Source organism: Salvelinus sp. IW2-2015, unplaced genomic scaffold, assembly GCF_002910315.2.
Source record: "Salvelinus sp. IW2-2015 unplaced genomic scaffold, ASM291031v2 Un_scaffold862, whole genome shotgun sequence".
NCBI classification, from domain to species: Eukaryota; Metazoa; Chordata; class Actinopteri; order Salmoniformes; family Salmonidae; genus Salvelinus; species Salvelinus sp. IW2-2015.
Window position 1 is genome coordinate 218,563 of NW_019942632.1, and position 26,580 is coordinate 245,142.

At 42.3% G+C, this 26,580-nt stretch overlaps 1 pseudogene; it reads right to left on the reverse strand.

The window, feature by feature from the left end:
* Window positions 1–1,002: 1,002 nt before the first annotated feature.
* The window catches only part of LOC112069034 (metabotropic glutamate receptor 7-like), a 207,958-nt pseudogene continuing 182,380 nt past the window's right edge, over window positions 1,003–26,580 (reverse strand).

Here is a 26,580-nt window from a genome sequence, read left to right on the forward strand (position 1 = left end):
TCTTCACTGACGAGTCACGGTTTTGTCTCAGCAGGGGGGATGGTCGGATTCGCGCTTATCGTCGAAGGAATAAGCGTTACACCGAGGCCTGTACTCTGGAGAAGGATCGATGTGGAGGTGGAGGGTCCGTCATGGACTGGGGCGATGTGTCACAGCAACATCGGAATGAGCTTGTTGTCATTGCAGGCAATCTCAACGCTGTGCTTTACAGGGAAGACATCCTCCTCCCTCATGTGGTACCCTTCCTGCTCGCTCATCCTGACATGACCCTCCAGCATGACAAGCCATACTGCTCGTTCTGTGCGTGATTTTCTGCAAGACAAGAATGTCAGTGTTCTGCCATGGCCAGTGAAGAGCCCGGATCTCAATCCCAATGAGCACGTCTGGGACCTGTTGGATCGGAGGGTGAGGGCTAGGGCCGTTCCCCCCAGAAATGTCCGGGAACTTGCAGGTGCCTCGGTGGAAGAGTGGGGTAACATCTCACAGCAAGAACTGGCAAATCTGGTGCAGTCTATGAGGAGGAGATGCACTGGAGTACTTAATGCAGCTGGTGGCCACACCGAATACTGACTGTTACTTTTGATTTTTTCATACTAGATACTGACGTACTCTTGATTTTAACCCCCCCCCTCCTTTGTTCAGGGACACAATATTCCATTATGTTAGTCACATGTCTGTGGAACTTGTTCAGTTTATGTCTCAGTTGTTGAATCTTGTTATGTTCATACAAATGTTTACACATGTTAAGTTTGCTGAAAATAAATGCAGTTGACAGCGAGAGGATGTTTTTGTTTTGAGGTTATTTGCCGTTGGTAAAATTAATTCCCTGAAAGAGACGATGCGTAACAAAAAGCTATAGAGACCGGCACTGTTGCATAGTTGCAACATAAGCGGTTGTTACATCGCCGAGAGAAAAGTTCTACACACTTTGTCCCTTTGGCACTTTGTTTCCCTCGATTCTGCTGCTGCTTCCTTCTGCCTGAAAATACTTGCATGTTTCTGTCACTTCTTATTGACAAGTGGAAGCCTCTCACTGGGCCCAACTCTCTGCTTTCTGCTCATGGTGCATGCTGTCAGCAAAGTGTCGGTCTGGGTACTAACGCTACGCCATTCGCTGCCAGCTTTGATGCCGTTTTGTAATTCATCACATGGCTCCTGCAACGAGACGATGAGTGAAAGCATTGCACAGTCAGAAAAAAAAAACGCTCAGTGTGAGTGTCCCAAATAGCACATTTTGACTTATACAGCGCAATACATTTCACCGGGGCCCATAGGTCTCTGTTCAAATCTAATGCATTATAGGGAAAAGGATTCCACTAGGGACGCATCTACTGCCAGTCCCATGGGAATAATAGTATATCAGGACACTCCACTGCCAGTCCCCTGGGAATAATAGTATATCAGGACACTCCACTGCCAGTCCCCTGGGAATTATAGTATATCAGGACACTCCACTGCCAGTCCCCTGGGCATAATAGTATATCAGGACAATCCACTGCCAGTCCCCTGGGCATAATAGTATATCAGGACACTCCACTGCCAGTCCCCTGGGCATAATAGTATATCAGGACACTCCACTGCCAGTCATCTGGGATAATAGTAATATCAGGAACTCCACTGCCAGTCCCTGGGCAATAATAGTATATAGGACACTCCACTGCAGTCACTGGGCATAATGTATTCAGGACACCCACTGCCAGTCCCCTGGGCATAATATTGTATATCAGGACACTCCACTGCCAGTCCCCTGGGCAATAATAGTATATCAGGACACTCCACTGCCAGTCCCTGGCATAATAGTATATTCAGGACACTCCACTGCCAGTCCCCTGGGCATAATAGTATATCAGGACACTTACTCACTGCAGTCCCCTGGGCATACATAGTATATCAGGACACTCTACTGCCAGTCCCCTGGGCATAATAGTATATCAGGACACTCCACTGCCAGTCCCCTGGGCATAATAGTTATGCATCAGGACACTACACTGCGGTCCCCTGGGCATAATAGTTATATTAGCATCAGGACACTCCACTGCCAGTCCCCTGGGCATAATAGTATCAGGATACTAACATGGAGTCTGGGATAATAGTATATAGACCTCACTGCCAGTCCCCTGGGGATAATAGTATATCAGGACACTCCACTGTCTGTTCCCCTGGGCATAATAGTAATCAGTACATCCTACTGCAGTCCTGGGCATATATAGTTATCAGGAACTCATGCTGTTCCTGGGAATAGTATAGAGCCTCCATGCCAGTCCCCTGGGCATAATAGTATATCAGGACACTCTACTGCCAGTCCTCCTGGGATAATAGTATATCAGGACACTCTCACTGTCAGTCCCCTGGGCATAATAGTATATCAGAACTCCACTGCCAGTCCTGGGCATAATAGTATACATCAGGACACTACACTGCAGTCCCTGGCAAATAGTAATTCAGGACACTACATGCCAGTCCCCTGGGCATAATAGTATATCAGTACACTCCACTGCCAGTCCCCTGGGCATAATAGTATATCAGGACACTCCATGCCTGTTCTGGGATAATAGTATAGCAGGACTTCACTGCGAGTCCCCTGGGCATAATAGTATATCAGGACATTCCACTTGCCAGTCTCCTGGGATAATGTATATCAGGAACTCCACTGTCAGTCCCCTGGGGATAATAGTTATCAGGACACTCCACTGCCAGTCCTTGGCATAATAGTATATCAGGACACTCCACTGCCAGTCCCTGGCATAATAGTTATTAGCATCAGGACACTCACACTGCCAGTCCCCTGGGCATAATAGTATATCAGGACACTCCACTGTCAGTCCCCTGGGCATAATAGTATATCGAGACACTCCACTGACGTCCCCTGGGCATAATAGTATATCAGGACACTCCACTGCCAGTCCCCTGGGATAATAGTATATCAGGACATCCACTGTCAGTCCTGGGCATAATAGTATATCGGACACTCCTATGCCAGTCCCCTGGGCATAATAGTATCAGGACACTCTCACTGCCAGTCCCTGGGCATAATAGTATATCAGGAACTCTACTGCCAGTCCCCTGGGCATATAGTATATCAGGACACTCCACTGCCAGTCCCCTGGGATAATAGTATATCAGGACACTCTATACTGCCAGTCCCCTGGGCATAATAGTATATAAGGAACTCCACTGCAGTCTGGGATAATAGTATAATCAGGACCTCCACCTTCCTGGTTTTAACTTTCCCTCCTCTTCCTTTGTCATCTGAGGATCCAGTGACTCCAAAACGTGATTGTATTGTGTATTTATGATATATCTTCCACACTATGAGGTTCGGGAAAAAATGCAGTGAAATTGTGTGAGAATGTGATAATGTCTTTTGGTTAAGAGCTGTTTGAAAAAGAATTCGGCCTGTTTTAGTGTGATGGAGTTTTGGCATATTAGTTAATTTAGACAATAAGAAAGCGAGTTCCAAACTCTCTGCCAATAAGAGCTAGTTTTCAGTTGTCCCCTCCCCACTAGACACTCCCGAAGTCTAGCTAAATTTTAGCTTGAAAAATTATCTGTTTGCTAAGAAGCTACAGTACCATTTTAATAGAAACCAATCACAGTAAGATACTTATTGTTATCCAGATGTTTGAGATAAAGGGCTGCATTGGACCTTTAAATAATCACTGCATAGCAGAGAATATCCGCACGAGATGACGTGCAGAGATTAGGGAGACAATAGTATGTTGTCATTGTTAGTCTTCACCGGTGTGAGTCAAAAGGAGCTAGACGTCATTAAGGAAGGTATTGGAGGAAGGGAAGTCCTGGTAGTATGTGGTTGGTGCCCATGGCGGAGTAAGACCAACTGAGAATAACAGCTCTGGGCGTGTAGTTTTGGGTAGTGCCTTATTTTCATTAAAGTTATGATAGAAGAAGCCCCGCCTAAAAAAAACGGTTTGCTTTTGAAAATGGTATATAATAAATTACCATAGAAACGTCCATGAATAACTATAACGCCACTGTGCATACTTGAGATCTGTTGATATATTCCTATGCATTTTCAATATCTCTACCAAGATATTGAGCTATAATATTGAAGGTCACGTACAAAATGCGATATGCCACTGGCTACATCTTTAAATGTAGTCCTCGGCAGTTAGTTATTCAGTACAACCATAGTCAGTACATGGACACACATTTAAATGCATTATGACAATAGAAATCTAGGAAAGTTTAATCTCAGACAAGATCAGAAACGTTTAGCGTTTCAATAGGTTACGTCACTTGCTCTGAAACCTAGAAGTAGTGGTTCCCCTTGCTCTGCAAGGGCCGCGGCCTTTGTGGAGTGATGGGTAACGACGCTTCGTGGGTGACTGTTGATGTGTGCAGAGGGTCCCTGGTTCGTGCCCGTGTCGGGGCGAGGGGACGGTTAAAAGTTATACTGTTACACCATGAAGAGGGCACTAGGAAGGACACAGCTGCTTATACTGACGAGAAACACAACTTATCTCAATATAATATAATGATGGTTGGTGGTTGGGACAGGTGTGAGGGCTGCCAATTCAATTCTGAAGTAAACAACTAATTCGTGAAGTTATAACAAGCTATGTGTCTTGCTTTTTATCTTACGTCAGACATTTAACATTTTTGAAAAGTTTATAGTACAACATAATCTTCAGAAGCTTAATGTTCTCTTTCTTGTTTATTTCATTAAAATGTCTTTCCACTCCATTTTAGAAGCCTCAAGCACCTCACTTCTACTATTCAGTTTGGAGAAATGATCCCTGAAGGTAAAACCTTATGTTTTTTTTTGTTTATATGCAGATTGGCACAGGAGTCGAGATACTTATGATGTAAACAATTACTTTGCAGTCAGACAATCCACCCTTGAGGCATTATTAAACTATACAGTGATGACGTTTATTCAAGTACCTATAGGTAGGAGATTGCATTGAGTCGCTGGTTGGATTGTGTGAAGAATGGAATCACTTTCTCCATGAAAGAATAGGGACAAACCCCTGTATGGGTAAACACCTTAATCCAAAACCTATAATAATGATTATTGAATATTATGGTACTTCTGAATGTCAGCACATAGTGATGAAATGCTTTGTCCTCAAAGAAATACAAGTACTATAAGCAGTTTTCAGGGAATATAAAAGAAAAAAAAATACCAAATGGTTTTATTTCATGTTGATACATTCTTGGACAACACCACATAAAAGTTGCATGAGTGGTCAAACATATATATATATTATTTTTTTTATCTCCCACAACATTGGCACATAAGCAGCAAGGGCAACGTGAATATACTTAGTGCAAACAGTATAAAAACAGACTTGTTTTTATTTTTTTATTTTGTGTGTTTTGTTTTTAAATATATATTCATGTTATTTTTCCCCACAATTTTTCCATAGTTGCAGGGCATTAAGAAAAATCCAAGACGAAATTAAAGCCATATTCTACCTTCAGCGAGAAGATGTCAACCAACCAAAACAAAAAAAATGGATTATAATAATATGAATAATAATAGTAATCTTGTATGCCATTAAAAGCAAGGCTAGTGAATCACGTGTTGTGAAATCTCCATCTTTTTTATTTTTATATATATATATGTTTTTTTAACTTAATCTTAACATCAAACATAGCAGGCATGCATCGACAACTTCTACACGGGGGACAGAAACCGTTTTAAAATCTGAAAACCACTGGAGTCATTCTAGTTTTTATATCAAGCTAATAAAGCCTTGACTGGACTGGGCGCTGGAGCTCTCTTTTAGTCACTTTAAAAACACAATTGATGGTCAATGAACTGTACCCGTTCAACATACTGAAAACACAGGCGATGGTCAATGTACTGTAACCCGTTCAACATACTGAAAACACAGTCGATGGACAATGAACTGTACCCGTTCAACATACTGAAAACACAGGCGATGGTCAATGTACTGTAACCCGTTCAACATACTGAAAACACAGMCGATGGTCAATGAACTGTAACCCGATCAACATACTGAAAACACAGGCGATGGTCAATGTACTGTAACCCGTTCAACATACTGAAAACATTGTCTGTTAAAACTCCCACAGGACAATAACTATAAGGAGATCTTGTAGAAATTGCAGATTACTTGTACGTCTTTCTTGTCGACCCACATACAGCACAAATGGAAACGGGAAAAAATCATTCTTGACAGTCTCAGAGACAAGAACTATGGGCTCCTTAAATTGAATGTGCATCCTAAGCTAGCCAAGAAGAAATAGCTTGGATCTTTAAAAATCTACAACAAATTGAACGGAGGGTAAAGGCCCAATAAACCACAAATGTTTAAATCGACGGAATTTTTTGGAAAACTTGCAATTTGGGAAGGACATTACAAGACAAGAAACAGCCCCGCTGGGCAGGTACAGGCAGGTCAAGTAAAGGTGAGTCCTCCAGTACAGGTAGTCCTCCTAGACAGGTGAGTCCTCCAGGACAGGTGTGTCCTCCAGGACAGGTGAGTCCTCCAGGACAGGTAGTCCTCCTGGACAGGTGTGTCCTCCAGGACAGGTAGTCCTCCTGGACAGGTGAGTCCTCCAGGACAGGTGTGTCCTCCAGGACAGGTGGGTCCTCCAGGACAGGTGAGTCATCCAGGACAGGTGAGTCCTCCAGGACAGGTGAGTCCTCCAGGACAGGTGTGTCCTCCAGGACAGGTAGTCCTCCTGGACAGGTGAGTCCTCCAGTACAGGTAGTCCTCCTNTCCTCCAGGACAGGTGAGTCCTCCAGGACAGGTGTGTCCTCCAGGACAGGTAGTCCTCCTGGACAGGTGAGTCCTCCAGTACAGGTAGTCCTCCTGCTGCAGCCAGCGTACCTGTAGAGACACACCTCTAGGGAGTGGGGGGCCAGCTCTGAGGGGTCTGCAGAGACCCACTCTAATCCTGAGGAGGAACACAGGTTTTTTGTCCAAACCGGTTCTCTGCTTCTTTTTTTCCCCTCTGAAATCATTTTACGAAACAAATTATTTTGTAAATAATTTTGCTCCCATCAGAAATGTCCGTCTTGATTTTCTTAAAATGTTTCTTAAAGCTTTCCCTCTTTTCCATTCCACCATGAAAAAAATGTCAGTTAGCCAGACAGAATCATCTGGTTGAAAGGAAAGCTCTAGAACCCAGAACCCACCATTGTCACTGTGTTGTTCTGGAGTTCCAGAGTTCCGGGGGGTTCCGCGGGTTCCGGGGTGTGAGTGGGCAGTAAAGCAGCATGGACATAAAAATAGTTTGGATTTCCTTTATGTTGCCAATGGGGCAGGAGAGGCAGGGAGACCAAGCATCTCCAACCAGCCTGCCCTTCTGTCTGATGACGACTCTTAGATCACAATGTCGTTGTAGCTCACATATTTCTTCTTTGCTGCCGGACCTGGAGAGGAGATAAGAAAAATATATTTTTCACATACAGTAGCTATACTGGTTCAGAGATGTTCTTATTTTTTCATAGCCTGGGGCTATATGTTTTATAGTATTGAGTAGGGGCTGTGTGTTTTATAGTATTGTGTAGGGGCTATGTGCTTTATACTATTGAGTAGGGGCTATGTGCTTTATACTATTGAGTAGGGGCTGTGTGTTTTATAGTATTGAGTATGGGCTGTGTGTTTTATAGTATTGTGTAGGGGCTATGTGTTTTATACTATTGAGTAGGGGCTGTGTGTTTTATAGTATTGAGTATGGGCTGTGTGTTTTATAGTATTGAGTAGGGGCTGTGTGTTTTATAGTATTGTGTAGGGGCTATATGTTTTATAGTATTGTGTAGGGGCTATATGTTTTATAGTGAGTAGGGGCTACGTGTTTTAGTTTTTAAGTAAAACACATAGTGTATTGTGTTGGCTAGGGATAAGGGTGAGGGTAAGTTACACCATGTGTTTGTACAGGATACGTGCACAACAGTAGCAGGAAAGTGGTACATGCTGGAACAGCTATAACTGCAGGGACAACGCTAACAGAAGAATGGGGTAAACAACAAGTCAGGTTTCTAACAGCATCCTGTTTGACTCACTACATAACAACTGGGGTGGAAGCGTAGCCTAGTGGTTAGAGCGTTGGACTAGTTACCAAAAGGTTGCAAGTTCAAATCCCTGAGCTGACAAGGTATAAAATCTGTCATTCTGCCCCTGAACAAAGCAGTTAACCCACTGTTACTAGGCCATCAGTGAAAATCATATTTTTTTTAATTAACTGACTTGCCTAGTTAAATACACTTTTAAAAATAGAGACTTCACAAAGGCATCACATCCCTTGTCTTATTCCACATTTTGTTGTGTTACATCCTGAATTTAAAATTGATTCAATAGATTTTTTGTTGTTGACACACTACCCCCCAAAAATGTCAAAGTGAAATTATATTTTTTACAAATGTTTACAAATGAATTACAAAATGAAAAGCTGAAATGTCTTGAGTCATTAAGTATTTAACCCCTTTGTTATGTCGATGCCTAAATACGTTCTGGACTAAAAATGTGCTTAAGAAATCACATAATAACTCACTGTGAGTGCAATAACAGTGGTAAACATAATTGAATCCCAGACATACAATTATCTGTATGTTGAGCAGTGAATTTCAAACACATTTTTAACCTCGTAGACCAGGGAGGTTTTCCAATGCCTTGCAACTAAAGACACGTATTGGTAGATGGGCAAAAACAACAACAAAAAAGCAGACATTTAATATCCCTTTGAGCATGATGATCACAATTGGATGGTGTATCAATACACCAAGTCACTACAAAGATACAGGCGTCCTTAAAAAACTTAATTACCGGAGAGGAAGGAAAGCGCTCATGGCTTTCACCATTAGGACGCCAATGGTGACTTTAAAACAGTTACAGAGTTTAATGGCTGTGATAGGAGAAAACTGAGGATGAATCAACAACATTGTAGTTACTCCACAATACTAACCTAAAATGACAGAATGAAAAGAAGGAAGCCTGTACAGAATACAAATACTACAAAACATGCATCCTGTTTGCAACTAAGGCACTAAAGTAAAACAGATTTTCTTTCGACAAAATAAATTCACTTGATATCCTGAATACAATGTGTTATGTTTGCGACAAATCCAACACAAAAGATCATTGAGTACCACTCTTCATACTGTATGTAAACCTCCGACTTCAACTGTATGTTCAAGCATGGTGGTAGCTGCATCATGTTATGGGTATGCTTGTCATTGCCAAGGACTAGGGAGTTTTTTTAGGACTAAAATAAACGGAATAGATCTAAGCACAGGCAAAGACGACATTGCATGTTAATGAGTGGCCTCGTTATAGTTTTGACTTAAAATCAGCTTGTAAATCTATGGCAAGACTTGATCATAGCTAGACAGCCATTTCCAACAACTAACTTGCCGGGGCATGAAGAATTTTTTAAATAATAATGTGCAAATATTGTACAATCCAGGTGAGCAAAGCTCTTAGAGACTTACCCAGAAAGACTCACAGCTGTAATCACTGCCAAAGGTGATTCTAACATGTATTGACTCAGGGGGTGTATGAATACTTATGGAAACTAGATCTTTCTGTATTTAAATATCAATAAATTTGCAACATTTTCTGAAAACATTTTTTCACTTTGTCATTGTGGGGTATTGCGTGTAGATAGATGAGAAAAAACAAGTTAATATGTCCTTCTTCTTCACCCTCTCTCCATCTCCTTCACCCTCTCTCCATCTTCTTCACCCTAACCTTCACCATCTCCCTCTCCTTCACCATCTCTCCATCTCCTTCACCCTCTCCCTCTCTCCTTCACCCTTTCCCTCTCTCCGTCTCCTTCACCTTTTCCCTCTCCTTCACACTCTCCCTCTCTCCGTCTCTTCACCCCACACCTTCACCTTCACCCTCTCCCTCTCCTACACCCTCACCCTTTCCTTCACCCTCTCCATCACCCTTTCCTTCACCCTCCTCGCTCTCTCTCCTTTCACCCTCTCCCTTTTCTCCTCTCCTCATTCCACACATTCACCCTCTCCCTCACCCTTCCTTTTCCCTTCTCCCTCTCTTTTCACCCTCTCCATTCCTCTATTGGTATGCATTAGCCCCCTCAAATACAGATTGGGTTAAAACACAAAATGTTACAAGAATCATCATTGTGAGTTGAGCGTAATTGACATCATTTATGCATATTAAATGGTCTGTACGAAGTCCTTGCCATAACGATTTCTTCTTCTTTTATAAGTATTGGCCATTCAATGTTATACTATATTACACAGTCACTGTTACCGCGGCAATTTATCATGCTAATGTGTTGTGATGCATAATTGCTGCCTTTATTCACAAAATATTTTCAGCATTGGAGGTTCACATATGCCTGACTAGCAGAATTTGGCTTATTATAGTAACAGAACAGCATTAGCTTTTCATAAATTCTTAAAAACAAATAAAAAATAGTATATACATATATATAATATATCTTTTTTTTGAAAGACAATAGCAGTTGTGCTTTCTGAAGTAGCCGGAAGCCATAGGGCCTGAGGGGCAGCTTTGATGTACAGTACAGGACGCTAGTCTATCTCCTGTATCTGTAGTGTGAGACAGGACGCTATCTATCTCCTGTATCTGTAGTGTGAGACAGGACGCTAGTCTATGACAGAGACACACTGCATAAATATTAATATGACATTGGAAATGTCTTTATGTTTGAAACTTCTGTATGTGCTAATGTGTTTACTGTTCCACTTTTTTTGTTTTATTGACTTTTGTATATTATTCTCCTCACTTGCTTTGGCAATGTTAACACATGTTTCCCATGCCAATAAAGCCCCTTTAATTGATTGAATTGAGACAGAGAGACAAGAGACAGAGAGGACGAGAGAGGACAGAGAGGAGAGACGGAATAGACAGAGACACGAGACAGGAGACAGAGCGAGAGACGCAGGACAGAGGACAGGAGAGACAGGAGACAGAGGGACAGAAGACAGAGAGACAGAGACAGAGACAGAGAGACAGAGACAGAGACAGAGACAGAGACAGAGACAGAGACAGAGAGAAAGCGACAGATAGAGAGAGAGAGCGACAGATAGAGAGAGAGAGAGAGAGACAGAGAGAGGGAGCTGCAGAGAGATACCCAGAACCAGATGGTGCTCTATGGGGACACATGAACAGAGGACGAGGCAGGAGAGACGGCAGACTGGATTCTCTAGCATGAACAGGGAATAGTGTCTGTTTCCCAAATGGCACTCTATGACCTATATAGTGCACGACTTTCGACCGGTTTTACTTTAGTGCCTTATTGCAAACAGGATGTGTGTTTTGTAATATTTGTATTCTGTACAGGCTTCCTTCTATGTATTGTGGAGTAACTACCATGTTGTTGATCCATCCTCAGTGTTCTCCTATCACAGCCATTAAACCAGGGACTTTTTATCCCTCGACCCCCCTTTTTAATTTCTGAAAATTCTTGCCACCCCAACCATGTGAAAATAATGATGTAATTAACAGCCAATGGCATTCAATAGAAGAAAAAAAATGTTCTAACAGTATTTCCTGATTGTCTTCTCAACTCACCATCACACACTTTTAATGGGGGGCTATGACAGTCAATTGCAATTTAGTCTGACCTAATGTCTCTTATCTCACCACCGCTAATGAGATGGGTGCGCTTGATGCATGTCGCTTCGGAGCATCTCAAAGTCAGCGGGGCGTGGTCGACAGTGTGTACCTCATCTCTCCTGTCACATCCAACCTGGATGGATATTTGGTTTTAATAATGCAGACAAGAGCACTGCATCCAGCTTCACACAGATATGAGCTGGCAAACGTGAGTTTTATGGTAATTTCAAGAAAAACTGGGAACTCCTAAAAAATATGAAGTTAAATCATGACGTCGGTGATCTTCAGGTCGGAAAGTCGGAGCTCGAGAAAGAGGCCAGAGTTCCTGAGTTGGAATTCCGAGTTGGATGACCGTGAACATTTTTTAAAATCCCAGTCAGAGTTAGTTTCTTTCCCAGGTCCCGGTTGTCTTCAATGCACTGAAGTCGGAAGTCAGAGATTTCCGAGTTCCGAGTTCCCAGTTCCGAGTTCCCAGTTGTCTTAATTAAATAAGGAAGACGGCAGGGTATTCCCTTTGAGTCAGGAACTAAAACTCCTCCGTAGTGACTCGTGAATGTGTTGTCTGCAGCATTCGGTCATGACAGCTCGATCAGCTGTTTGATTTTCACTAACCTGTATGTCAACTGAGCCAGGATCACAGTCAAACGGATTGGGAAGTAGGTCCCAAGGTATCTCTTCCAAGTGTTGGAGGTGAGCAGTCGTCCACTCTTGTGGGACACTTACTGATGCTGTTTTCTGTTATTTTATTTTCATTACAAAGAAAGTCAAAACCAAGTCTGTTTCTTTTACATCCATTGTCAAGGACAACAGTTCCTTTCGCAATGCGAAAAATCTTTCCAATAATCCCCCTTTCGATAACCACCAAGCCTTGGTGATCCCATTACTCCATGTAGTTTTGTGAACAGGCGTGTACGCAGTGGGATGTGGTTTGATGTAGTTTACAATCAAAGTTACCTGCTGCAGTATATCTCAAGAGTTCTGTGCTCAGCTCTTTTGCCCGCCAGTTGCTCTCGGTGTATCATACATCATGTCAGTGGCAGACACATTCATAACTAGAGTGTAAGAGGTCTGCCCTCCGCCCCAACATAGATGAACCCCCACCTGTTTCAAAAGCGTACCATTCGATCCCATATGGAATCTGTTTTTTTGTCAATATAGTCACTCAGCACACTGAACATTCCTTATGCTGCTTCATGCTCGGGGAATCGTGAGCCAGAAACTATATGTCCACGTGACTAGTATCCTCCGACATGTAGCGAACATAAGTCAATACATGGGCATCTCAGCCCTCACAGCTAACGCCCGTTCGGAGAGCATAAGATGGGAAGTTTTTGAGTCATTCAGTAAGTTTCCTCTTGATTGCTCAGCAATACCATACATCCTTAATTCGAACAGTGTTTCCTGTATATGACAAAGTTCTTTCTGTGAGATTCTGTGCCTCTGCCTCCCAAACGCATTGTTTCCGGCTGATAATATCAAAGTTTCTGCAATACTGTGTGGTTTCATAGCGTAACCATTCACCAGGGACAAGTGCAGCCTTTTCCCTCTGATCAGAGGGTGTTCTCGGGTTAAATTATATACTTTATACTTTACTTTTTAATAATTGTCATTTAGATTTTCAAGGTTAACCACATTACAATGATTTTTATGACACACATTTTTCAGGATTTAGGAAATTCTCATGTGACCCAATTTTCACATCAGGCAAACCCACATGGGGTCGCGACCACTAGCTTGGGAACTGCCGCATTAAACTCTGTAATTGTTTTAAAGTCACCTTTGGGCTCATGGTGAAATCCCTGAGTTAAGAAGGACGCCTGTATCTTTTGTAGTGACTGGGTGTATTGACACAGCATCCAAAGTGGAATTAATAACTTCCTCATGCTCAAAGAGATATTCATTTTTTTTTCTCTCCACCCATCTACCAACAGGTACCTTTTCTTTGCGAGGTCATTGGAAAACCTCCCTGGTCTTTGTGGTTGAATTTGTGTTTATAAATTCACTGTACAACTCAGGGACCTTACAGATACTTTGATGTGTGGGGTAGAGAATGTAGGAAGTCATTCAACAATCACGTTACACACTATTATTGCACACGGAGTGAGTCCATGCAACTTATTATGTGACTTGTTAAGCACATTTTTACTCCTGAACCTATTTAGGCTTGCCATGACAAAGGGATTAAATAGTTTTACATTACGGGGTATTGTGTGTAGGCCAGCGACCCAAAACATCTACACGTAATCACTTTTAAATTCAGGCTGTAACACAACAAAATGTGGGAAAAACTCAAGGGGTGTGAATACTTTCTGAAGGCCCTGCAGGTGGAATAAAAGTTAAGTAATCAGCATAGTGATTAAAAGGTGGCTTCCCACTGAACAGGAGAAGTATTGTCTTGGGCATCCCATAAACATGGTTACCAGGGTGATGGGTGAGGGCCCTGAAGCTATGTGTACATCATGCTTGGTTGAATATATTACTTAATTTGCTCTCTATGGGTAAAAATACCTTTTCTGTCATTATCATCAATGCTCTAATCTGTATATTTATGTAATCAATGCTCTAATCTGTAAACCTATGCCTAAATCCACAGTACCATATGTTAAACACTAAGACCCTTTTTAAGTAAATGTGACACATTAAAGATCTGTAGGATATTGTGCTGATTTACTGGTGGTTTCAGAGTGGCAGTGATTGAGGTGTGTTTACTTGGTGTTAGGTTCATTGGGTGCAAAACAACAGGAGTGGTAGGCTAGCCTACTTGCTAGCACGTTCCAAATACAATGGGTAGGGTGCTCAGGCAGTATGCTCCATAGCAGGGCTCTCTAACCCTGTTCCTGGAGAGATACCTTCCTGTAGGATTACACTCTAACCCTGTTCCTGCAAGAATGACTTCCTGTGTTTACACTCTAACCTGTTCCTGGAGAGATACCTTCCTGTAGGTTACACTCTAACCCTGTTCCTGGAGAATACCTTCCTGTAGGTTTACACTCTAACCCTGTTCCTGGAGAGACCCCGCTGTAGTTACACTCTTACCCTGTTCCTGAGAGATACCCTCCGTAGGTCTACACTCTACCCTGTTCCTGGAGAGATACCCTCCTGTACGGTTTCACTCTAACCCTGTTCTGGAGATACCTTCTGTAGGTTTACACTCTAACCCTGTTCCTGAGAGATACCTGCTCTGTAGGTTTACACTCTAACCCTGTTCCTGGAGAGATACCTTCCTGTAGGTTTACACTCTAACCTGTTCCTGGAGAGATACCTTCCTGTAGGTTTACACTCTAACCCTGTTCCTGGAGATGACCTTCTGTAGGTTTACACTCTAACCCTGTTCCGAGAGTACCTGCTGTAGTTCCTCTAACTGTTCCTGGAGGATACCTTGTAGTTTACACTCTAACCCTGTTCCTGGAGGATACCCTCCTGTAGTGTTACACTCTAACCTGTTCCTGGAGAGATACCTCCTGTAGGTTTACACTCTAACCCTGTTCCTGGAGAGATACCTTCCTGTAGGTTTTACACTCTAACCCTGTTCCTGGAGAGATACCTGCTGTAGGGTTTACACTCTAACCCTGTCCTGGAGAGATACCTGCTGTAGGTTTACACTCTAACCCTGTTCCTGGAGAGACCTTCCTGTAGGTTTACACTCTAACCCTGTTCGGAGAGATACCTGTGGTTCACTCTTACCTGTCCTGGAGATACCTTCCTGTAGGTTACACTCTAACCTGTTCCTGAGAGATACCTTCCTGTAGTTTACACTCTACCCTGTTCCTGGAGAGATACCTTCCTGTAGGTTTACACTCTACCTGTTCTGCGGAGATACCCTCCTGTAGGTTTACACTCTAACCCTGTTCCTGGAGAATACCTTCCTGTAGATTTCCTCTCCAACCCCAGTTGTAACTAACCTGGGTCGTAGTTACAAAACAGGTAATTATTAGATCGTGGTCGCTAGATCAGGGTTGGAGTGAAACCTGCAGGAACAGGCTGGGGTCCTGTTCAATAGTGAGGCACCAAGGACTGAGTTGGGAAACTATATTTCTGCCGCTCAATTGCACATAAATATTCTGCTTCTTTATCTCTCCCATGTGAAGTTATGAGAGATTTCGAAAGTCATGATACGTAGCTAGCTGGAGAAAACCCATTGGCTTTTGGCTTTCTCCTCTCCTCTCTTCCTTCTCCTCTCCTCTCCTCTCCTCTCTCTCTCTCTCTCTCTCTCTCTCTCCTCTCTCCTCTCCTCCTCTCCTCTCCTCTCCTCCTACCCCTTCCCTCTCCTCTCCTTCCTCTCCTTTCCTTTCCTTCCTTTCCTTTCCTTTCCTCTCCTCACCCTTCCCTCTCCTCTCTCTCGTCTCCTCCCATCTCTTCTCCTCTTCCAGACTTCAGACAGAACAAAAGGTCATAGCAAAAGTTAAAGATGAATTTGATCTTACCTGAGAATTACCTGTTGGGAGAAAACATGATTTAAATGGTAATGTAGATAGAAGAACACAGATCCCCATCACTTTGTGTTATAGTTTTACAGCTGTGCTGATGTGTGGTGTGTGTGTGTGTGTGTGTGTGTGTGTGTGTGTGTTTGCATGGGTACAGCGTTACTCTGTGCTCAGAGCACCCTGGAACAGCCTGAGGTTCTGAAGTTAAATCCAAGTCATAAATTCAAATTGGGGTTATTTTTTTTCCAGTCAGTCCATGACACTATACTGGAGAGGCTTTGATAATCAACAGTTTTCATTAGATTGTGAAGGTCGATGCTTTTCAGTTTTTGTCAAGCCAGTAGCCATGCACAGTGGGAAGATAGATAGCATATGAATAACAGGAGCCATGGTTACACCTCGTATTAAAATGCGGTTGTCGTTATCCAATCAACTGTGTCTCTTATCTGCCCACTGTGTCTGTATTGTGATCAGATTCCCTGATTCCTTCCTGTATGCAAATTCATTCAATCTGCCTTGGACCGTTCGTATGACACAAGCTCTATGAAATCAACAGAAAACAGCACACTTTAATTGTCAATAGTTTTACACTCATCATTACAGCCTGTATTTGATATCCAGCTGTTTACGACTGGGTATAATAGGCTACTGTCCCCGATATCCTCCAGCCGTCCACAGCTGTACAAATACATTGTATTTCATATATCCTCCTGTTTTAAAAACGGTAAAACAGCTTTTGTAGGCCTAAGAGCATTGGTTGTGTTTAGGCACGTCGAATTAGAAAACCAAAAGTTTGTATTTTGAAGGACCTTTATTAATATGATATCCTTATAGCAAGACACTTGGTCAAAATATGAAAATAGTAAATAGCTACGTCTCTTTACACGTCAGTTTGGACATATTTTGCACTGTATTGCTAGCAATTTGTCTGGAAAATGCTCAAAGATTCACAGGATATAATACATTGAACAACAGGTGGTTTGGATTTCCCATTGTTAGAGCCTTTTCTGCACATGATATAACGACCCGATAGAGGGCCAGTCAGCCCTTTTACCTGTGACTGTATTCGTGATACAGCAGTGCATCTTGTGTCTAATTGCTTTAATATAACTTTTATCGACATTTTAAAATATTGTAATGAAACAGCAGGGAGCAGGTCTCGAACCTTCTAGCCCGAGGTCCGGCGCGCTATCGACTGTGCCGCAAAAGCATGCTGGTGCGGCAGAGTCGATTTCCGCGCTTATAAACCCAGGGTCGTTACAATATCAATGAATTACATATTTTCATTAAAAACATTTTTTTTTGATGAATCAATTCATACAATATCAATCTTCCAACAGAAGAGATAGTGCTGACAGAAATATGGCTGTTAGTTCTATTGGTCATGTGGATACAGACGCGACCCAGTCGCTAATTATTTTTCCCATAGTTGCTATGCGAAAGGACAGGTCGTCCGTTCAAAACAAAATGGTTGCTATGCAGGCTGGTCACTTGCTAGCTAGCTAGCCAACTTTAGCTAACTCAGTCAGGTCGCCTATTGAACCTGGAATGACAGTACACAAGCTGCATATTCCTGTGTCACAGAATTATTTCTCTTGGCATATACTTGAATATGTACACTACTGTTGAAAAGTTCGGGGTCCTTGTTTTGAAAGAAAAACACATTTTTGTCCCGCTTTTCAAAACTACACGCCATGCTTATATTAACCCCCTGTACCTAACTAAATGCAATAGGTTGGATATTAACCCCTGTACAACCACTCTCGGTTCTAGACCCCGTACAGACTAAACTGCCAGCTTATGTTAACCCCCCTGGTACCAGACTAAATGCTAGGTCTAATAGCCTCACCCCCCCCCCCCCCCTGTACAGACTAAATGCCAGGCTAATATTAACCCCCCCCCCCCCCTGTACCAGACTAAATGCCAGGCTATAATTCCCACCTGTACCAAACTAAATGCCAGGCTAATATTAACACCCCCCCTGTACCAACTAAATGCCAGGCTATATTAACCCCCTGTACCAAACTAAATGCTAGGCTAAATATTAACCCCCCCCCCCCTGTACAGACTAAATGCCAGGCTAATATTAACCCCCCTGTACCAACTAAATGCCAGGCTAATATTAACCCCCCTGTACCAAACTAAATGCTAGGCTAATATTAACCCCCCTTACCAAATAATGCTATGCTAATATAACCCGTACCAGACTAAATGCTAGGCATATTAACCCCCCTGTACCAACTAAATGCTATGCTAATATTAACCCCTTGTACCAAACTAAATGCTGGGCTAATATTAACCCCCCTGTACCAAACTAAATGCTGGGCTAATATTAACCCACCTGTACCAAACTAAATGCCAGGCTAATATTAACATGTTCATAAAGAGTTGAATTTTTCCGTCAATACCTAGCAACGCACCAATACTAATACGCTACTACTACTACTACTAACTACCGCTACCACTACTACCACTACTGCTACTACCACTACTACTACTACTACTACTTACTACTGCTACTACTACTACTACTACTACTACTACTACTTACTACTACTACTACTACCACTACTACTACATACTACTACTACGCTACTACTACTAACTACTACACTACTACGTACTGCTACTACTACTACACCTGCTACTACAGCTACCTGCTACTACTACTACTACCGCTACTACTTCTACTACTACCACTACTACCGTTACTGCTACTACTACTATTACTACTAATGCTACTACTACTATTACTACCGCTACTACTACTACTACTACACCGCTACTACTGCTACTATTACTGCTACCACTACCACTACTACTACCGCTACTACTACTACTACCGCTACTACTACTACTACCGCTACTGACTACTACTTACCGCTACTACTACTACTACTATTACTACCGCTACTACTACTACTACCAACTACTGCTAATACTATACTACTACTACCTACTACATGCTACCACTACCACTACTACTACTACTACTACCTACTACTGCTATACTACCACTACTTACTACTACTACTACTACTACTACTACCGCTACTACCACTACTACTTCTACTACTACTACTACCGCTACTACTGCTACACTAATACTACTGCTACTACTACCACTACCACTACCACTACTACTACTACTACTACTACGCTACTACTACTACTACTACTACCACTAATCTACTACTACGCTACTACCCACTACCACTCTACTATTGCTATTACTACTACCACTACATACTAACCGCTAACTACTACTACTCTACACACTTCTACTGATATACTAAGCTACACTCGCTACTGACTACTACTAACTGCTATTGACTGACTACGTATACTACCGCTACTATACTTACTACTACTACTACCACTACTACTACTACCGCTACTACTACTACTACCGCTACTACTACTACTACTACTAACACTACTACTACTACCGCTACTACCACTACCACTACTACTACTGCTACTACTACTACCACTAATACTACTACCGCTACTACTACTAATATTACTACTACTACTACTATTACTACATATCCACTGCGCAGCCATGCAATTTATAATCTGATCTCCGCTGTGAAAAGCATCTAGACATCATCTCTCACATTTGCAACTGTTGAACATTTTTTATTCAATCTCCACTGTGTCCAATAATAATGAACATATTGGGAGTCGGAAGAGACAGGAAGGCAGCTTTTCTCAGCCAGTTGGAATCATGAATCAGACTCATTTTTATGCATTTATAAAAATAAATGTCAATAGAAAAACAGGTAAAAGTACATGAAATGCAATTACCCTGTGGTCTTTCCAGATAGCTGTGTAGTTGGCTAGCTAGCAAGGGGGAAAGAGCCTCCATAGCAACCATTTTTTGCTTGCCATAGCAACCTGCAAAGTTCTAGAACTATCAACCAGCGCTTGTGTAGTTTTGCTTTACATGGTAGTCAATACCAATAGAACTAACGACCAGAGAACGCCTAAAATTGCACGTGACAACCAGTGTTAGTGAATGTACTGTAGCATCACATTTTGTCGAAAAATGTATGGTTTGGGAAAGAGTATTTATTTTTAATACTGTTTTTTTAAAACCTTTATTCAACTAGGCAAGTCAGTTCAGAACAAATTCTCATTTACAATGACAGTCTACTCCGGACAAACCCTAACCCGGACAATGCTGGGCCAATTGTGCACCGCCCTATGGAACTCCCAATCACGTCCGGTTGTGATACAGCCTGGAATCGAACCAGGGCCTATTGTTTTTTTATTTGATTTATTTCACCTTTATTTAACCAGCTAGGCCAGTTGAGAACAAGTTCTCATTTACAACTGCGACCTGGCCAAGATAAAGCAAAGCAGTGCGACACAAACAACACATAGTTAGACATAAACAAACGTACAGTCAATAACACAATCGAAAAATCTATGCACAGTGTGTGCAAAGGTAGGGAGGTAAGGCAATAAATAGTCCAAAGAGGCAAAATAATTACAATTTAGCATTATATGCGATAGATGTGCAGATGATGATGTGCAAGTAGAGATACTGGGATGAAAAAGAGCAAGAGGATAAATAATAATATGGGGATGAGGTTATTGTTATTTTTCATCCCAGTATCTCTACTTGCACATCATCATCTGCACATCTATCACATATAATGCTAAATTGTAATTATTTCGCCTCTATGGACTATTTATTGCCTTACCTCCCTACATTTGCACACACTGTGCATAGATTTTTCGATTGTGTTATTGACTGTACGTTTGTTTATGTCTAACTCTGTGTTGTTTTTGTCTCACTGCTTTGCTTTATCTTTGCCAGGTGGGTGTGCTAGTGACACCTCTAGCACTGAGTATAATGTGGAGGTCTAATGTTCCCCTGTAACTTTAGATCAATGTAAAATGTGGAGGTCTAATGTTCCCCTGTAACTTTGGGCATTGGGTTCTTCCGTTCCGAATCCAGCTCTGAATAAACTGGGAATTGGTTCTCCCTTTCCTACTCCAGCTCTGAAAAAACTGGGAATTGGTTCTCCCTTTCCTACTCCAGCTCTGAATAAACTGGGAATTGGTTCTCCCTTTCCTACTCCAGCTCTGAATAAAGTTGGCATCGGGTCCACCCGTTCCCACTCCTGCTATTACAGTCCTTGGCCTTTCTATATGATATTTTCAAATATTTGCTTTTGCACTGGCATTGGACGTGGGAATGGGGGGAACCCGTTTTCTCTCATTAACTTCTTAATATGTTTATTTATAAAAGTGGTAAACAAATCAAAATATATTTTATATTTGAGATTCTTCAAAGTAGCCACCCTTTGCCTTGATGACAGCTTTGCACACTCTTGGCATTCTCTGAACCAGCTTCATGAGGTAGTCACCTGGAATGCATTTCAATTAACAAGATGTGCTTCCCTAATGTGTGTAATTTCTTTGACATCTTAATACGTTTGAGCCAATCAGTTGTGTTGTGACAAGGTATCGGTGGTATACAGAAGATAGCCTTATTAGGTAAAAGACCAAGTCCATATTATGGCAAGAACAGCTCAAATAAGCAAAGAGAAACGACAGTCCATCATTACTTTAAGACATGAAGGTCAGTCAATACGGAACATTTCAAGAACTTTGAAAGTTTCTTCAAGTGCAGTCGCAAAACCGATCAAGCGCTATGATGAAACTGGCTCTCATGAGGACCGGCACAAAAAAGGAATACCCAGAGTTACCTCTGCTGCAGAGGATAAGTTCATTAGAGTTAACTGCTCCTCAGATTGCAGGCCAAAAATAAATGCTTCACAGAGTTCAAGTAACAGACACATCTCAACATCAACTGTTCAAAGGAGACTGTGTGAATCAAGCCTTCATGGTCGAATTGCTACAAATAAACTTTTACTAAAGAACACCAACAAGACGAAGAGACTTGCTTGGGCAAAAAAACAGTAGCAATGGACATTAGACCGGTGGAAATCTGTCCTTTGGTCTGAGATTATTGGTTCCGACCGCCGTGTCTTTGTGAAACACAGAATAGGTGAACGGATGATCTCTGAAGTGTGGTTCCCACCGTGAAGCATGGAGGAAGAGGTGTGATGGTGCTTTCCTGGAGACACTGTCTGTGATTTATTTAGAATTCAAGGCACACTTAACCAGCATGTCTACCACAGCCTTTTGCAGTGATACGCCATCCCATCTGGTTTGTGCTTAGTGGGACAATCATTTGTTTTTCAACAGGACAATGACCCAACACACCTCCAGGCTGTGTAAGGGCTATTTGACCAAGAAGGAGAGTGATGGAGTGCTGCATCAGATGACCTGGCCTCCACAATCACCCGACCTCAACCCAATTGAGATGGTTTGGGATGAGTTGGACTGCAAAGTAAAAGAAAATCAGCCAACAAGTGCTCAGCATATGTGGGAACTCCTTCAAGACTGTTGGAAAAGCATTCCAGGTGAAGCTGGTTGAGAGAATGCCAAGAGTTTGCAAAGCTGTCATCAAGATAAATGTTGGCTACTTTGAAGAATCTCAAATATAAAATATATTTTGATTTGTTTAACACTTTTTTGGTAATTACACAATTCCATATGTGTTATTTCATAGTTTTGATGTCTTCACTATTATTCTACAATGTAAAAAATAGTAAAAATAAAGAAAAACCCTTGAATGAGTAGGTGTATCCAAACTTTTGACTGGTACTGTATATGCTTTCGTTGTCAGGAATTAATTTACACTTCAAGGCTATTTGTACAAGACGCATATTCGAATACCTCCAGAGGTGGTCGGGAAGATCTAATCACAATCAGATCACAATGCGTCATTTGATCGCGCACGCATTTATTCGCAGGTGTAAACAATCAGAATGTGGACCAGATCAGGACAACAGACGCATGTTAGATCCAGGTATAAACAGGGCTAGAGTAAAGCTTCTAGGAGGGACACATCCATTCTTATAGGCTGTGTCTCGAATGGCATCCTATTACCTTGATAGTGTATCCTCCTTTTGACCAGGTTCCTGGATCTGGTCAATATAGGGACTAGGGTGCCATTCGGATATTGAACCCGTTTTTATTTTCTGTATGACCTAGCAGCATCCATTTTGTACATGACTATTGCATGGTCCTCTTTCACATGCTATTTTACAACATGGTCTCATTATGTCCAAATAGTGACATTTAACCATTGTGGTTATACGTCCCACTATGCTGCATAAGGGTGAGGTAAAACATTATTTGCAGTTATTCAGTGAAATTAAATCAAACCCTTATACACTAACACTATTATAAGGATCACATCCTGAGGAATTGATACCGACTATGAAAATACATCTTCAGGTTGCCGATTTAAAATTAAAATACAATAATACATATTATCATAATCGGCAGTGATACTTTTAAATAAAATAAAAAACTGGTAAACCATTTCAGTTATAAACAGATGGAAATAAACGAATAATGTGGTAATGATGATATCTCTTCATAAATATGTTTATTTTTCTGCTGATAACAGATTGTCACCCTGTGTTCTATCGAAATTAGAAAATGTGTTAAAAAAAAAAATATATATATTAAGCATACAAACAACCGAACTGAGTCTGCATCCCAAATGGCAACATATAGTGCACTACATTTTGTTTTTTTGCAGGAACTGTTCAAAAGTAATGCACTACATAGGGAATATGGTTAGATTTGGGACAGAGCCATAGTGTGCTGCACATTTGTTTAAACAATCAGCCAGATCTGTCCAGTAATAATACCAGATATAGTTCTCCCCAGAGTGGGTGAGTGTGAGGAGTTCATTTGTACCTCCTGTTGGGTGCTCTCTGTTGAATTTGTGAATCGGAGATGGTGACTACAGATTCTCCAAGGGCAGATAAGGGTAAATCCAGATGAATCTGTCAGCAGCAGAACATATTAATTTAGATAGCAGTGGTTGAAGTAAAAACAAAATGCGGGTCGAAGGTGCTCTTGGACCATATTCACAAAGCGTCTCAGAGAAGGAGTTGTTGTGCCTGTTAAATCATGATGATCAGCATCCTCCTACTAGATCAACATCCTCCTACTAGATCAGCATCCTCCTACTAGATCAGCATCATCCTACTAGATTAGCATCCTCCTACTAGATCAGGACCCTCCTACTAGATCAGCATCCTCCTCCTAGACCAGCATCCTCCTACTAGATCAGCATCCTCCTACTAGATCAGCATCCTCCTACTAGATCAGCATCCTCCTCCTAGATCAGCATCATCCTACTAGATCAGCATCCTCCTCCTAGATCAGCATCATCCTACTAGATCAGCATCCTCCTACTAGATCAACATCCTCCTCCTAGATCAGCATCCTCCTCCTAGATCAACATCCTCCTCCTAGATCAGCATCCTCCTACTAGATCAGCATCCTCCTACTAGATCAGCATCCTCCTACTAGATCAGCATCCTCCTACTCCTTAGATCAGCATCACTCCTACTAGATCAGCATCCTCACTACCTCCTCAGAGATCAGCATCCTACTACTAGATCAGCATCACTCCTCTCTCCAGATCGTCAGCGCATCCTCCAGTACATCTCTATAGATCAGCACCCTCCTTCTAGATCAGCATCCTCCTCCTAGATCAGCATCCCCCTACTAGAGCAAGCACCCTCCTCCTAGATCAGCAACCCTGCCTCCTAGATCAGCATCCTCCTACTAGATCAACATCCTACTCCTAGATCAGCACCCTACTCCTAGATCAGCATCCTTCTACTAGATCAGCATCCTCCTCTAGATCAAGCATCCTCCTACTAGATCAACATCCTCCTCCTAGATCAGCATCCTCCTACTAGATCAGCATCATCCTACTAGATCAGCATCCTCCTACTAGATCAGCAACATCCTACTAGATCAGCATCCTCCTCCTAGATAGCATCCTCCTGACCTAGACTCAGCATCCTCTATTAGATCCAGCATCATCCTACTAGATCAGCATCCTCCTACTAGATCAGCACACCTCCTCCTAGATCAGCATCCTCCCTCCTAGATCAGCATCACCTCCCTAGATCAACATCCTCCTCCTAGATCAGCATCCTCCTCCTAGATCAAACATCTCCTCCTAGATCAGCATCCTCCTACTAGATCAGCATCCTCTCTACTGATCAACCTCCTCCTAGATCAACATCCTCCTCCTAGATCAGCATCTCCTACTAGATCAAGCATCTCCTACTAGATCAGCATCCTCCTACTAGATCAGCATCTCCTAGCTAGATCAGCATCCTCCTACTAGATCAGCATCCTCCTCTAGATCAGCATCCTCCTACTAGATTTCAGCATCCTCCTCCTAGATCAGCAACCCCTCCTCCTCCTAGATCAGCATCCCTATAGATCAGCATCCTCTCTCCTAGATCAGCATCCTCCTATTAGATCAGCATCATCCTACTAGATCAGCATCCTCCTCCTAGATAGATCCTCACCTAAGATCAGCATCCTCCTACTAGATCAGCCATCCCTCTCCTAGATCAGCATCCTCCTACTAGATCAGCAATCCTCCTCCTAGTTCAACATCTCCTATAGATCAGCATCCTCCTACTAGATCAGCATCCTCCTCCTAGATCAACATCCTCCTATAGATCAGCATCCTCCTACTAGATCAGCACCCTCCTACTAGATAGCATCCTCCTCCTAGATCAGCACATCCTCCTCCTAGATCAACACCTCTCTTATTAGATAGCATCCTCCTACTAGATCAGCATCCTCCTCCTAGATCAGCATCCTCCTACTAGATCAACATCCTCCTCCTAGATCAGCATTCCTCCTCCTAGATCAGCACCCTCCTCCCTAGATCAGCATCATCCTCCTAGATCAGCATCATCCTACTAGATCAGCATCCTCCTCCTAGATCAACACCCTCCTATTAGATCAGCATCCCTCCTACTAGATCAACATCCTCCTATTAGATCAGCATCCTCTACTACTAGATCAGCACCCTCCTACTAGATCAGCATCCTCCTCCTAGATCAACATCCTCCTACTAGATCAGCATCCTCCTCCTAGATCAGCATCCTCCTACTAGATCAACATCCTCTTACTAGATCAGCATCCTCCTATTAGATCAGCATCTCCTATTAGATCAGCATCCTCCTACTAGATCAACATCCTCCTACTAGATCAACATCCTCCTATTAGATCAGCATCCTCCTACTAGATCAGCATCCTCCTACTAGATCAACATCCTCCTACTAGATCAGCATCCTCCTACTAGATCAACATCCTCCTATTAGATCAGCATCTCCTATTAGATCAGCATCCTCCTACTAGATCAACATCCTCCTCCTAGATCAGCATCCTCCTACTAGATCAGCATCCTCCTACTAGATCAACATCCTCCTACTAGATCAACATCCTCCTATTAGATCAGCATCCTCCTACTAGATCAGCATCCTCCTACTAGATCAACATCCTCCTATTAGATCAGCATCCTCTTACTAGATCAGCATCCTCCTACTAGATCAACATCCTCCTACTTAGATCAGCATCCTCCTATTAGATCAGCATCCTCCTACTAGATCAACATCCTCCTCCTAGATCAGCATCCTCCTACTAGATCAGGACCCTCCACCTAGATCAGCATCCTCCTACTAGATAAGCAT